The sequence below is a fragment of the Akebia trifoliata genome, chromosome 10, assembly GCF_017979445.1.
Source record: "Akebia trifoliata isolate Shusen 1 chromosome 10, ASM1797944v1, whole genome shotgun sequence".
In the NCBI taxonomy this organism is placed as follows: domain Eukaryota; kingdom Viridiplantae; phylum Streptophyta; class Magnoliopsida; order Ranunculales; family Lardizabalaceae; genus Akebia; species Akebia trifoliata.
The window spans coordinates 27,589,691-27,603,362 of NC_141384.1; the positions used below are offsets into that span (position 1 = coordinate 27,589,691).

General features: G+C 32.7%; 1 long non-coding RNA gene across 1 annotated transcript; it reads left to right on the forward strand.

Annotated features, from left to right (window-relative positions):
* The first annotated feature begins 9,854 nt into the window (after positions 1 to 9,854).
* LOC147393551 (uncharacterized) lies at positions 9,855 to 11,575 on the forward strand. Its single transcript, XR_015182379.1, has 3 exons — positions 9,855 to 10,046; positions 10,273 to 10,529; positions 10,853 to 11,575. It is a non-coding gene; the product is annotated as an uncharacterized LOC147393551 (long non-coding RNA).
* The last annotated feature ends 2,097 nt before the right edge of the window (positions 11,576 to 13,672 follow it).

Sequence of the window (13,672 nt, forward strand, 5' to 3'; positions counted from 1 at the left end):
TCCTATATATATACATGTCAAACGGTCATGGAGGGGTGACACATGCCATCTACTAGTGTTATATATATGTTAAATGATAATATTATCTCTAAAATTTCCTTTGAAGAAATCTTAATCATTCATAAATCCTGAAGTTTGCACTTTATGTCAGTGTGCACATGCCATCGATTAGTTTTTTTTTAATCTGCGACAACTTAAGATTAGTTAAATATTTGAGACACCATTTATCTTTAAAATCACTTAAATATCTTTTAAAACATAATTTATACAAAATTATTTTATAAAATTATCATTTTAACCTTCATTTTTGAAATCTCACTTTAATAGGTAAGGCCAAGGCACTTAGATGATCTAGGCGGGCAGAACAGGCTACGCGATTGACAACATAGGTACAGTGCACAACGATACAAGAGTTTGACCTTTGAAAATGATTCCAATCTTAATGCAGAAGGAAATTTGCTGTTCTCTTTAACATAAAATGTTTGATACATTCGCTTTAAATTGTGTTGTGGCACATAACTATAAGTCATCTATAAAACTTTAATTTCTTTAGAACCAAACTTTGATTCCATTTGTGTGCCCCACATCAAACTAATGTTTTAAAAACTGGACCTGTTCGTTTACACATATGATTGATCCGGTCTAACCAAAGTGGTCCAGCCGTTAGGCCAAATCAATCTGACCAAAAAAATGAAATATTAAGAAATTATTTTTAATTTCTTCCCAAATCAAGTAACTTCAACTCTAAAATCAATTAATTTCGGTAATTTATAATTATGATTAGGTTCATATAAAATCCTAAACCCAAAACAGAAATCTAGCAACAAGTAAAAGTCAGAGTGCCAAAAGTGGTCCAGCCGTTGGGCCAAATCAAGTTGAATAGACATACAGTAGAGATACCCCTTTTTTTTTTTTTTTCACAGCCCAACACCATTTTGACATGTGGCGATGATGACGTAAGTAATATGAGAGAAATTTCTCTCTTTTGCCACACATTCACTGATCAAAAATCGTAATTTTCAGATTTCAAATCGTAAAAAGTATTATGAGATCCACATGTATTATCATATTGTCAAATCCAACACCATAGTCTTCTGGATTTCATAAAAAACATCATGGTAAATAAATAAATCTTTTTTTTCAAGCTTGATCAATGGTGTTTTCATATTGAAGAGGGGTTGAATCTAAATTATGTGACACCCCTTGAAATGGGTCATATCCTTTTTTTTTTTATAATCAGCCATTCATGTAGACGGCGGACCAAGCCGTTATTTGAGCTTTGCATACTCCACAGACCATAGTCTTGTCCAAGGACTAATCTTAGGGCACGTGCAACACCTGCACATCAAACGCCAGGTAAGTGAGGGTGTGCTCTCGTAGGTGGCCCCTGAGGAAATAATTCTCATACTGGGTATTGAACTCATGACCTACGGGCATTAACCGCTTATTGGTCCGAGATTACCATTGAGCCAATCCCTTGGGTTTAAATGGGACATAAGATTTGGCCCACAGTTCGATTAATTGCTCATTCAACATAAAATTGTATCAACAAAAATTACCAAATAGTAGTTGAACACTGAATTTCCCTCTCTCTCTCTCTCTATATATATATAGAGATATGAGTCGTGATAATCTGATGCCCCCTTTGTCATATGTCGCCTATGTCCCCGTCATAGAATCATAGCTCATTTGCCTCGGGATACATGAGAAAAAGATTTATGATTCTTCATATCTCAAGGCAGATGATCTATGGTTTTGTGATGGGGGCGTATGTTAGAGGAGGGCATAAAAAATCATTATCCTCTCTCTCTCTCTCTCTCCATGTTTACAAGTTGAAAAATCGTGGACCGTCCATATTTTGTAAACCATTTTTGATGGGGTTAAAAGTTTTGGAATTGGCTGATTTTTGGTAATGATGATCTCCTTATCGTAGAGATCATCCTCACAAAAAATCAGCCCATTCCAAAACCTCTAACTCATGTTTTGAAAAATGTTTTGTCAAAATGTTTGTTGCTGAACATTTCCCATATATATATATCGGAAATGTTCAACACCCTAAGCTTTACCCCCTACACTTTAATAAACATGTTTTGTCCTACATGGGTTAGAAATTTTGGAATGGGCTGATTTTTGGTGAGGATGATCTCTATGATTAGAAGATCATCCTCACCAAAAATCAGCCCATTCCGAAATTTTTAGCCCCATATTTACAAGTTGAAAAATCGTGGACCATCCATTTTTTGTAAACAATTTTTTATGGGGTTAGAAGTTTTGGAATGGGCTGATTTTTGATGAGGATGATCATCCATGTAGGACAAAACACGTTTGTTAAAGTGTAGGGTAAAGCTTAGGGTGGGGAACAGGACCATATATATATATATATATATATATATATATATATCGGAGGCGTTCAGCGCCCTCTCTTTTATCAGTCATTTTAACAAAAGAAGCTCGACCGTTGGATATATAGCGATTGGATGGTCACGATTGCATCTACGTTTAAGTTATATATTTATGGGCTTTTTACAACGCCATCCCTCGGTTTTACAATATTTAGTGCCACCTCCCTGACACAATTAAAAACACAGAGAGTTCTCCTTCACTCTCTCCTTCTCTCTCGCTCGAGCGCCACCTCTTTGAAACCCTCTCTCTCTCTCTCTCGTTCCGCTGAAACCCTCGAATCTTACTCTCTCTCTCTCTCTCTTTCTCTCTTGTTGAAACCCTCGAGCACGAACGGCTGCTATATACTCGCTCTCTCTCTCTCTCGCTCTTGCTGCAACTCCATCGACGAAGGAAACGGAGGATATGACAACGGAATATCCGACTGAGGTACCGGAGGATATGACAACGATGGTGGTTGGAGTTCAGTTCATAATAGCAGCTGTGATGGAGATTTTGAAGATCGATCAAGTTTTGAAATTATTGGAATTTTCTTGAGTGGTTTGAGATCTAGGATTTCTGCAGATCCATAGTTTCCTTTCAAGGTTTTAATGGAGGAAGTTGTTGGACTTAGTGCTTCTGTTGTTGGATTTGCAGCTGGACTGGTTGGGATTTCGATTTCAAATGAATTGATTAAGATGAGGAAGAAGATGGACCTATTGATCGGGTTTTAATTGAAGCAGGGAGGTAGCACTAATTTATTCTATTTCAAGGGATGGCGCTGTAAATAAGCGCATTCTTTATAACTTAAACCGTTCGGTTGAACTTTAAATCTCGTCCGTTCAATTACCTTATATCCAATGACTGAAAAGTGTTTGTTAAAATGGCTGACGAAACTGATGCCTCCGAACGGGACCCTATATATATATATATATGGATCAGGTTCAAACGACAACCATTTCAACACACATATAGACAACGCGTTTTGTCTTATATGGGCAAAAATGTTTGGAATGGGCTGATTTTTTGTGAGGATGATCTCTGTGGTGAGGAGATCATCCTTGCCAAAAATCAGCTCATTATGAAACTTCTAGACCGTCCAATTTTTGTTGAAAAATTATAGACCGTCCAATTTTTGTAAATCAATTTTGATGGGGTTAGAAGTTTTGGAATTTGATGATTTTTTGCCAGGATGATTCTCTCATCACAGAGATCATCCTCACAAAAAATCAGCCCATTCCAAACATTTTTTCCCATATAAGACAAACACGTTGTCTATATGTGTGTCGCAATGTGTGTTGCAGGAACCCGACCCTATATATATATAATGGGGCGGTTCAAGGGACATATGTAAAAACATTGATTTTTCAAAATATAGGTTAGAGGTTTTGGATTGAGCTAATTTTTTGTGAGAATGGTCACTATGATGAGAAGATCATCCTCACAAAAAATTAGCTCAATCTGAAATTTCTAAATCCATCAAAAGTGATTTACAAATTATTGAGAAAAAATCGACGATCCACATTCTAAATCACTTTTAATGGGGTTAAAAGTTTCATATTGGACTGATTTTTTTTTTTTTCGGATGATCTTCCCATTATAGAGATCATCCTCACAAAAAATCAGCTCAATCTGAAACTTCTAACCCATATTTTGGAAATTTATTAATCTTACATTGTTTTTACATATATATTTTTTTTGCCCCTTGATCCTGACCCTATATATAATGTGGTAAATTTAAGTTGCCTCCCCAAATATCAGAAGTGTTTGAATCATGTACTACTGGGAGTTGGGTAGCTACTTCATTCCCTATCCTTAATAGACTAAATGTACTATTGGAAGTTTGGACTTCATATTTATTTGTTGTTGGGTTTGATGATATACAATCACCATTCTTTTGTTAATAAGGGTTGATGGGATTTTCATGTAGGTTATTTTGGTATTTTCTTTGTCATTAACTTATGAGAAACAAAATGAGGTCTCTAAATGGTTGTTAGTGACCATAAAATGATGTTTATCTAAAATGGAATTCTCTTTAGTAGAGTGTGAGAAAATATTGAGTCTCTATGTGAGTATTCTTCTTCTCTTGTAAAACAAAGATGCTTACGATTTTTTAAGGTGATCTTCACATTGTAATCACGGGCTTCTGACAACAAGAGTGAGATCAATGTCTTGTTTGGGTTTTTACTAAAGTTAGATATAGAGATTTAGTAGATTTTATTTCACTAAAGAGTTGGAGGTAAGTATAAACCTTCATTCTTATAATTTCTTCATTCTTATAACTACATATATCTTGTGTTGTGGTTGTACGTCTTCGTCTACTTTCTTTATTATTACTTGCATTTACTTTATAACACATTCTTGGGGTTTGGTTATTGAAATTAATTACTTTAGTATTAGAAGGGATTGATTTCAATAATCGGATTTCCATGTATGGGTTGGGATCTAGTCACAACATTTATGATCCGTCCAACAATCTGTTCATAAAGCCCATGAGAGGTGAGTCCAACATTCCTGGCCTGGACCCAGAAAAGCGCATTGATGCGTGCAAGAGGAACAAGTATCATTGCACGAGGCAAGAGTTTCTTATCTTGCTTCTTGAAAAAATGTTCTATGAAATCACAATCACATATGGGAGTTGGGCTTACTTGAGAATTTGAAACCCAATCTGAGTTAGATGGGCTTGGATTAAGATTTTGAATAACCCAACACCTTTCAGGGGGGACGTAGTCACCGCCCAGTCTAACTCACACTCAAGGGGTGCTATATGGAGTGCCCACAAGAAATTTGCAGGTAAAGAGTTGGTGGTTTCCCCCACCTCAACGGACACCCATAGTGGATCAAGTTTTTAAATTTTTTATTGGACATATAATCAAGATGGATCAGGTTTGGATCCAAATTGGTATTAATCCGATAAGGTCTGTATTGTCCTGGATCAAATCTAAAGCATCACTATAATTCGATTTGATTTAAGAAATGCAAAATATAAATTTACATTATTTGTATATTTCAACACATTATTGGTTAAGATCACTATCATGGGATTGGAAGGATCAAAATTGGGTGGTGTGTAGAATTAGAAAGAGTGGGTGGGGAGGACATTATGAAGAGAATGAGGACACCACAGTCCTCATTCGATCTTAACACATCCGTTATGATTTCAGAATTGGATCAAAGAAAAAACGACAAAGACGATCAACAAAATCATCTTGTTGCCTTATAGAATCATTTCATAAATTTAAGTTGGTATTTTAACTCCAAAGACGATAAATTACCATTTTTGTAATTAAAATGAATAGTATGCCATTTTGGTAATAATAAAAAAATTAATTTTAATGTGCCATTTTGATAATTCTCTCAAAGTTTAATGGTCTTGGCTTTTGGTTACTCCAGGAATTGAAGCGGGGGAGCAATCCATTAATACCCCTAAGTAAGATTCTATCAAGATTGTTTTACTTGAAGAAGATTTGAAATAAGTGACTTCGATTGCTTTGGTTAGAGATTTGAAAAAAAAAAATTAAAAAATGGGTGAACTTGTCCATGATTTGAAAAACATGGTTTTCCAAAGCACTTCATTTGACCACAATAGTTGGACTCCCTTTGTTTTGGACCAGAACAACACCAGTACACTTTACGTGTGTTTGGAATATGACTAACTATAAGTCATATTTGCGCCTTACATTATCCTTACATAACCATCGAAAGTGGTCCAGCCGTCGTTATAGTTTGTAATATGACTTTAAAAGTTTGTGTTAGATTGGAAATATCTGTGGGCAAAAAATGCTGATCCTCATATAACATTTTCAAGTGATTAGATTTGGATTTGAAATATTAAATGTTTTCCCCCTTTTCTTGGAATAGTTGGAAGTCTGAGGAAAAAAAGAAGGAATTGGATTGAGGATTAGCTTTAATACATTAACTTCGAGTGATTAACTGATCCAGTCTATCCAAAGTGGTCCAGCCGTTGGGCCAAATCAATTTGATCAAAAAAATGAAATATTAAATAATTATTTTTAATTTCTTGTCAAAATCAAGTAATTTACAATTATGATTAGATTCATATAAAATCCTAAACCCAAAACAGAAATCTAACAATATATATATAATAAATAAAAGTCAGGAATGCCAATAGCAGTTCTCTAAGATACCGTTATTACGATTTGGACTTCGGTCCGCACTTCATAATATGACTTTAGTGTTAGATTGGAAATATCTGTTGATGTAGTGATGCAAAGGTGTGTGGAAAACTATTTATGGAAAAAATGAAATTTTGGATCGAGAAAAAAAAGTGTAATAGATACAAGCAAAGGTTAGTATTATGGTACAATAAGAAAAACCCATGGATCATGCACGAGTACATTTTACACCAAAATAATAAGGTTGTTTTAATTTTTTTTGTAATTTAAATCACAATAAGGGTCATTAATTTACTCTGGTTAAATAAAGAGGTTTAAACGTAAATTTAACATTTTTTCTATACAATTTATAGTCATTTTTATCAACAACTTATCTACAAATCAAATCGGATATATAGATTGATTATTCTATACATTTTTTCAAAACATATTTTGATGCATAATTTTAGAAAGCCTAATTTACAATATTGTCTGTTGACATTTGTGAAATTCCCATTTCAGCACACAGCTCATTTTAATTCAAAATAAATATTTTTACCAAGTAAAAAAAAAAAAAAAATAGAGTTCTTGATTATCATGGGGTTCTATCTTAACTCCCGATTACCTTTAAATTAAAGAATGAACATTTTAATAAACTAATTATATGATTTTTTTTCAGGGTTTGAAAATGTAAAAGACAAGACTACAGAACAATATTACTTTGTTCCAAGAGAAAGGATGATAAAACATTCGTCTAGACCCAATCAACTTATGAAAGGAAAATGAATGCGTGGAAAATTAATGGTAATGATAAGAATATTCTTGATAAAAAAAAAAAAGACTGATAGGACAGAAGCAAAGGCTAGTGTTCATAAGTGACAATGACGAATAAACCTCATGGTTAATGCACAAGTATACTTTACCCTCAATTTTTTATCAAAATGAAAAGGTTGGTTTAAGTTTTTAATTTTGTAATTTATATCAAACCATTTGCTCCTACTAAAGCAAAGCTGGGTAGTAAAAGTAAATTTATTGAAATTTGTGAGATTCTCATTTTAGGCTTTTCGCACACTATTCATTATGATTGAAATTAATTTTTTTTTACCAAGAACGAAAAAAATTAAGTTAAATTTAAAAATATCCTTCCAAAAATTGCAATGTAATAGTAAAATATTAAAAGGATATTTTAGTAATTTTGAAAAGTATTTTCTATTTGGTAAAAATAAAATTTTAAAATGACACTTTGGCCCAGATATATTCATAATAAATTGACCCTCCAAAGTAGTGTTTCACATAAGTCGCAAAGTTGAACCTTTCCTTTCAACCCTTATCTTATTTATTGATTTATTTCTCCTCTACTTTCCCTCACGCAATTAAAAATCATATTGATTGGGCATAAACATATTTGAATTCAATAAGCATTTTTAAAAAAAATAAAAAAATCATGGATAAACTCATATAAAAAAATATTCAAAAAATAATTCTTTTGGATTTGATCTAAGGTTTTGAAAATGGAGGCTATTCAACTCCCACCAAACTTCCAAATTTAAAAATCAAAATTTAACAGTGAAAAATAACATATTTTAAGGTTTTTTTTTACAAAGTTCATAGAATTTTGTCCTCTACATCCTTGGAGCATTAGATTACGTTTTTGGATGCCACAGGGTGAATTAAATGACCCGAGAAATCACTAAGTCTAGACTTACAACAAAAAGAAAAAAAAAAAAAAATCACCATTTGAAAATAAAAGGGATATCTCAAATATGCACCGAAATATAGAGGAGTGTCTATATTGTCCAAGAAATTGATGAGAGGGGGGCAGGCACCACCATTTGAAAATAAAAGGGGTATCTCAAAAATAGTCACCAAAATGTAAGGGGTGTCAAAATCACCCAAAATATTGAAGTGGGAGGAGAGCATGTATCACTAATTTGAAAACTAAAGCGATGTATCTCAAATATTCATCAAATTATTGAGGGAGGGGGCAACCAGGCTAAATGGGTCATGTGAAAAATAATAGGGGTATCACAAATATTAATCAAAATATAGAGGGGGTTCTAAACCATCCAACATATTTAAGGGGCAACAAGGTAAAAGAGACATGTCATTAGTTTTGAAAAGATGGTATTTCTCAACTAATAGGTCCAGTTGAGTTCCCCTCACAAGGACTTTTGATTGGGGTGCACCATAAGAAAAACACCAAAATTTAAGTTTTTTATATGGGCACACAATCAAGATGATAAGCCCTTATTGCGGTGGACCTAAAGCCCTGAAATATAACTATAAGATGAAGTTAGATTCGGAATTTTTGTTTGTTGATGTCTCTTTCTAGAAGTGATGTGTGTACATGTTCAAGTGTAACTTGGTTTTAGAGTTTGAACTTTGACCAATATACTTTAACCTTCAAACCAAAGGAGTAAGAGAGGATTTTTTGACCTAAAAGATTAGAAAAATCTAGGATTTTCTACCAGGATTAAGGTTCAAAACGATTGATTGAAGATGATGTTAGATATTATAAAATTAATTTGCTATAAAAATAAAGAGCATGAAGGTGGATCTTAGGAAAAAAAAAATTGAGGCCTTTTGGGGTCAGATTGAAAAATGAGGGTATTTGGTTATTGTTTGTTAGTTTAAAAAAGAAGAAAAAGAACAAAAGGGGCATATAATTATTTTGGAAACACATGGGTATCTCTAATATGCATCTAAGTATAGAGGAGTGTCTATATCGTCCAAGAAATTGATGAGAGGGGGGGCATGTACCACCATTTGAAAATAAAAGGGGTATCTCAAAAATATTCACCAAAATGTAAGGGGTGTCAAAATCACCCAAAATATTGAGGAGGGAGGAGAGCATGTACCACTGATTTGAAAACTAAAGCTATATATCTCAAATATTCATAAAAATATTGAGGGTATTTAAATCAGCAAAATATTGAGGGAGGGGGCAACAAGGCAAAATGGGTCTTGTGAAAAACAGTAGGGGTATCACAAATATTAATAAAAAATATAGAGGGGTTCTAAATCATCCAAAATATTTAAGGGGGGCAACAAGGTAAAAAGGGCATGTCATTCGATTGAAAAGATGGGGTATCTCAAATAGTCCCCTACAAGGACTTTTGATTGGGGTGCACCATAAGAAAATCAGCAAAATTCAAGTTTTTTATTGGACACATTGTCAAGATGAAATATAACTATAAGATGGAGTTAGATCGGGAATTTTTGTTTGTACATGTTCAAGTATAACTAGGTTTTAGAGTTTGAACTTTGAAATAATGGGATTTGATTTCCAATTTCTTAATCTTTGGACTCTATAAATGGAGTTCTAGCTTTCTCTAAAATTTCCATCTCAACTTACATCTCTTCCCTTAATTTCCAATTGAGATAGTGAGTGAGAGAGAGAAAGACACACATAGAAAATGTCATACTATAAATTCTTACCTAATGATGTAGTCTTATTGTCCTATCTCAAAGCTAAGGTAAAGAAAGAAATACTTGAATCAAATCTCATTATAGATTGTCAAATCTACGACTTTGAACCATGGAATCTCCCAGGTATGAATGCATATTTCTTTTTCTTTACTATTTTTCTTCTTTATTGTACAAGTCTCCAATTACATGTTGAGTGAGCTAGTTTGTATAATGGCAGAAAATTTGAGAGATCACAACTTTGTAAGGTGTAGAATTCTTGCTTGTCATGGGGGTCTGTCTTAACTCCCGATTGCCTTTCAATTAAAGAATAAACATTTTAACAAACTAATTTTATGATTTTTTTTTTCAGGACTTGAAAATGTAAAAGACAAGAATACAGAACAATATTACTTTGTTCTAAGAGAAAGGTCTAATCCAAATTCTTCTACACCCAATCGAATTGTGTAAGGAGAAAGTGGTACGTGGAAAACTAATGGTAAAGTTAAGAATATTTGTGATGAAGAAGAAAGGTTGATTGGACACAAGCGAGGGCTAGTGTTCATGAAGAACAAGAAAGAGAAAACCCCATGGATAATGCACGAGTACACTTTACGCTCAAATAGAAAGGTTGGTATAAGTTTTTAATTTTGTAATAGTAAAATATTAAAGGGGGTATTTTAATAATTTCAAAAAGTATTTTCTATTTGGTAAAAAAATTTGAAAATGATACTTTGCCTACGACGTAGATATATTCATACAAAGTAACATATCATATCAAAATTATTAGAAATCCACTGAATTTCACACTTTTTTTTTTCTATATTTTTATTTTTATTTTTTTATTATTGGTAATTTTCTCTATTTTTTCTATTTTTTTGGTAATTGATTTGTCCTTAAATTTGTTATCCATTTATTTTTGGATTGTAACATTTTTATGTTTTGTGTTTTAGGAGATATTTCAAAAATGAGTGGTATGTAGAATTACAAAGAATGGGCAAGCAAAATGGTCTGAAGATATTGAAGAGGTCAACCATAATGGATCAATTGTGAGCTCAAATTTTGAAGGAAGAGATGCAAACAATAATGCCCAATATATTAATGTCGAGCAGCTACCACAACAACAGCATTATACTGATTTTCAAGAAAACAACAAATCAGATGTGACAATGGATTATCTTTGCGATGAAGAGAGGTGGGACATGTTTTCTTAATGGTAACTCTAGGGGGCCACCAAAATAGACAACAAACATTTGCACCATAAGAAAAACAGCAAAATTCACGATCTTTATTAGACACATAGTCAAGATGATACGTCGTTATTATGGTGGACCTCAAAGCTCTGAAATATAACTATAAGATGGATTTAGATTCCGAATTTTTGTTTGTTGATGCCTCTTTCTAGAAGTGATGTGACACAGGTGTGTACATGTTCCAGTGTAACTTGGTTTTGGAGTTTGAACTTTGAAATAATAAATCTTTGGTCTTTATAAATAGAGCTCCAACTTCCTCTAAAATTTTCATCTCAACTTATATCTTTTCCCTTAATTTCCAATTGAGAGAGTGAATAAGAGAGAGAGAGAGATTAAGAAAATGTCAGACCATAAATTCTTATCTATCGATGTAATCTTATTGTGTTATCTAAAACTAAGGTAAACAAAGAAATACTTGAATCAAATCACATTATAGACTGTCAAATCTACGACTATGTACCATGAAATTTTTTCGGTATGAATGTATATTTATTTCTCGTTACTATTTTTTTCTTTATCTTACAAATCTCCAATTACATGTTGAGTGAGCTAATTTGTATAATGGAAGAAGATTTGAGAGATCACAACTTTATAAAGGGTAGTGTTCTTGCTTATCATGGGGGTCTGCCTTAACTCCTGATTGCCTTTCAATTAAAGAATGAACATTTTAATAAACTAATTTTATGATTTTTTTTTTCAAGACTTGAAAATGTAAAAGACAAGACTACAGACCAATATTTATTTGTTCTAAGAGAAAGGATGACAACACATTCGTCTAGACCCAAACAAACTGTGAAAGGAAACAAAAGATATGTGAAAAATTAATTGTAATGCTAAGAATATTCTTGATGAAGAAAAAATGTTAATTGGATACAAAAAAGGACTAGTGTTCATACGCGACAATGGTGAGAAAACCCCATAATTAATGCATGAGTACACTTTACCCTCAATTTTTGATCAAAATAAAAATGTTGGTTTAAGTTTTTAATTTTGTAATTTAAATCAAACAATTTACTCCTATTAAAAGTAAAGGGGGGTATAAAAGTAAATTTATAGAAATTTGTGAGATTCCCGTTTTAGGCTTTTTAGCACACTATTCGTTATAATTGAAATTAATTTTTTTTTACCAACTAGGAAAAAAAACTAAGTTAAATTTAAAAATATCCTTCCTAAAAATGCAATGTAATAGTAAAATACTAAAAGGGTATTTTAGTAATTTCAAAAAGTAGTTTTAAAAAAAAAATTGAAAATGACACTTTGCCTACTTTGTAGATATATTCATACTAAATTGACCCCCAAAGTAGCATGTCAAAATTATTAGAAACCCAATGATTTTTATTTTTAATTATTGATAATTACTCTTTAAATTTGATATCCATGTATTTTTATGTTTATACTTTCCTTTATGTTTGATATTTTAGAAGCAATTCCAAGAATGGGTGTTGTGTAGAATTAGAATGACTAGGCATTCAAAATGTTCTGAAGAGAATGAAGTGGTCAATCATTTGGAAGAAAGAGATGGAAAATGACAAAGGTGATTCGACGAAGCAAACAAATTTGAGTAACCAAAAGACTAACAACAGCATCATATTGATGATCAAGGATACATCGAATCAAGCCTGGCCTACATGGATTATTTTGACGAAGAAGAAGAACGTTTGAATCCGGAACTCATATCAATCTTATAAAACAGCAATTATTATAACTTTTCAGGGCAAGGTGAATCTATTACCTTAAACCACCTTATTGGGTCCATTCTAAATTTTTGATCAGACAAATATTTGGTTTATATTTGTTTGCATATTATTTCGGTTTCGGTCAACATTTCTCAGTTTGTAATTAATCAAGCTTGGATTCAACAATCATTAGGCAGAGTTTAATTTGGGTACATATATTCTAGATAATTTTGTAAAAATTTGGGAAAATTTAAAAAAAATATACAATTGATGTTTTTAAATTTCTTATCAAAATCCATCATCTTCAACCATCTTAAAAAATCATTAAATCTTGTTCTTGAGATTTGAGTGTGAAAGAAAATAAATTTTTTTAGTGTGGGGGATAGATATGTAACACCATATTTGATTATTCATAATTATTTATTGGGACCATAAATCTATCTCCAGCCGTGTCAATGAATTGGATCAGAACCAAAATCTGATCCATTTGTGATCCAATAACTTGAGTCCATGACTCTAGGTAAAGGATTTGGACTCCAATAAGGATCCAAACCGACTAGAATCCGCTGGGGACCCTATCCAATTTGGGTTCTTGATTAAGGCCTCGAAGTAAGCCAAGTGGACTGATTCTATTGAATTTTAAGTTGACTCTGTATGTATACCGGTAGGTGTGCAAATTGGTCCGGTTTAAACCGATAACTGAACTAAACCAATAGCTTTGGGGTGGTTTGGTTTGGTTTGGAACAAGTTGTGGTTCGATTCGGGATTACAAAAATGGAAAACCGATCAATTTGATTTGGTTCTTGGATCAAGCTTCTATAGAACCGAACCAAATTGAGAATCG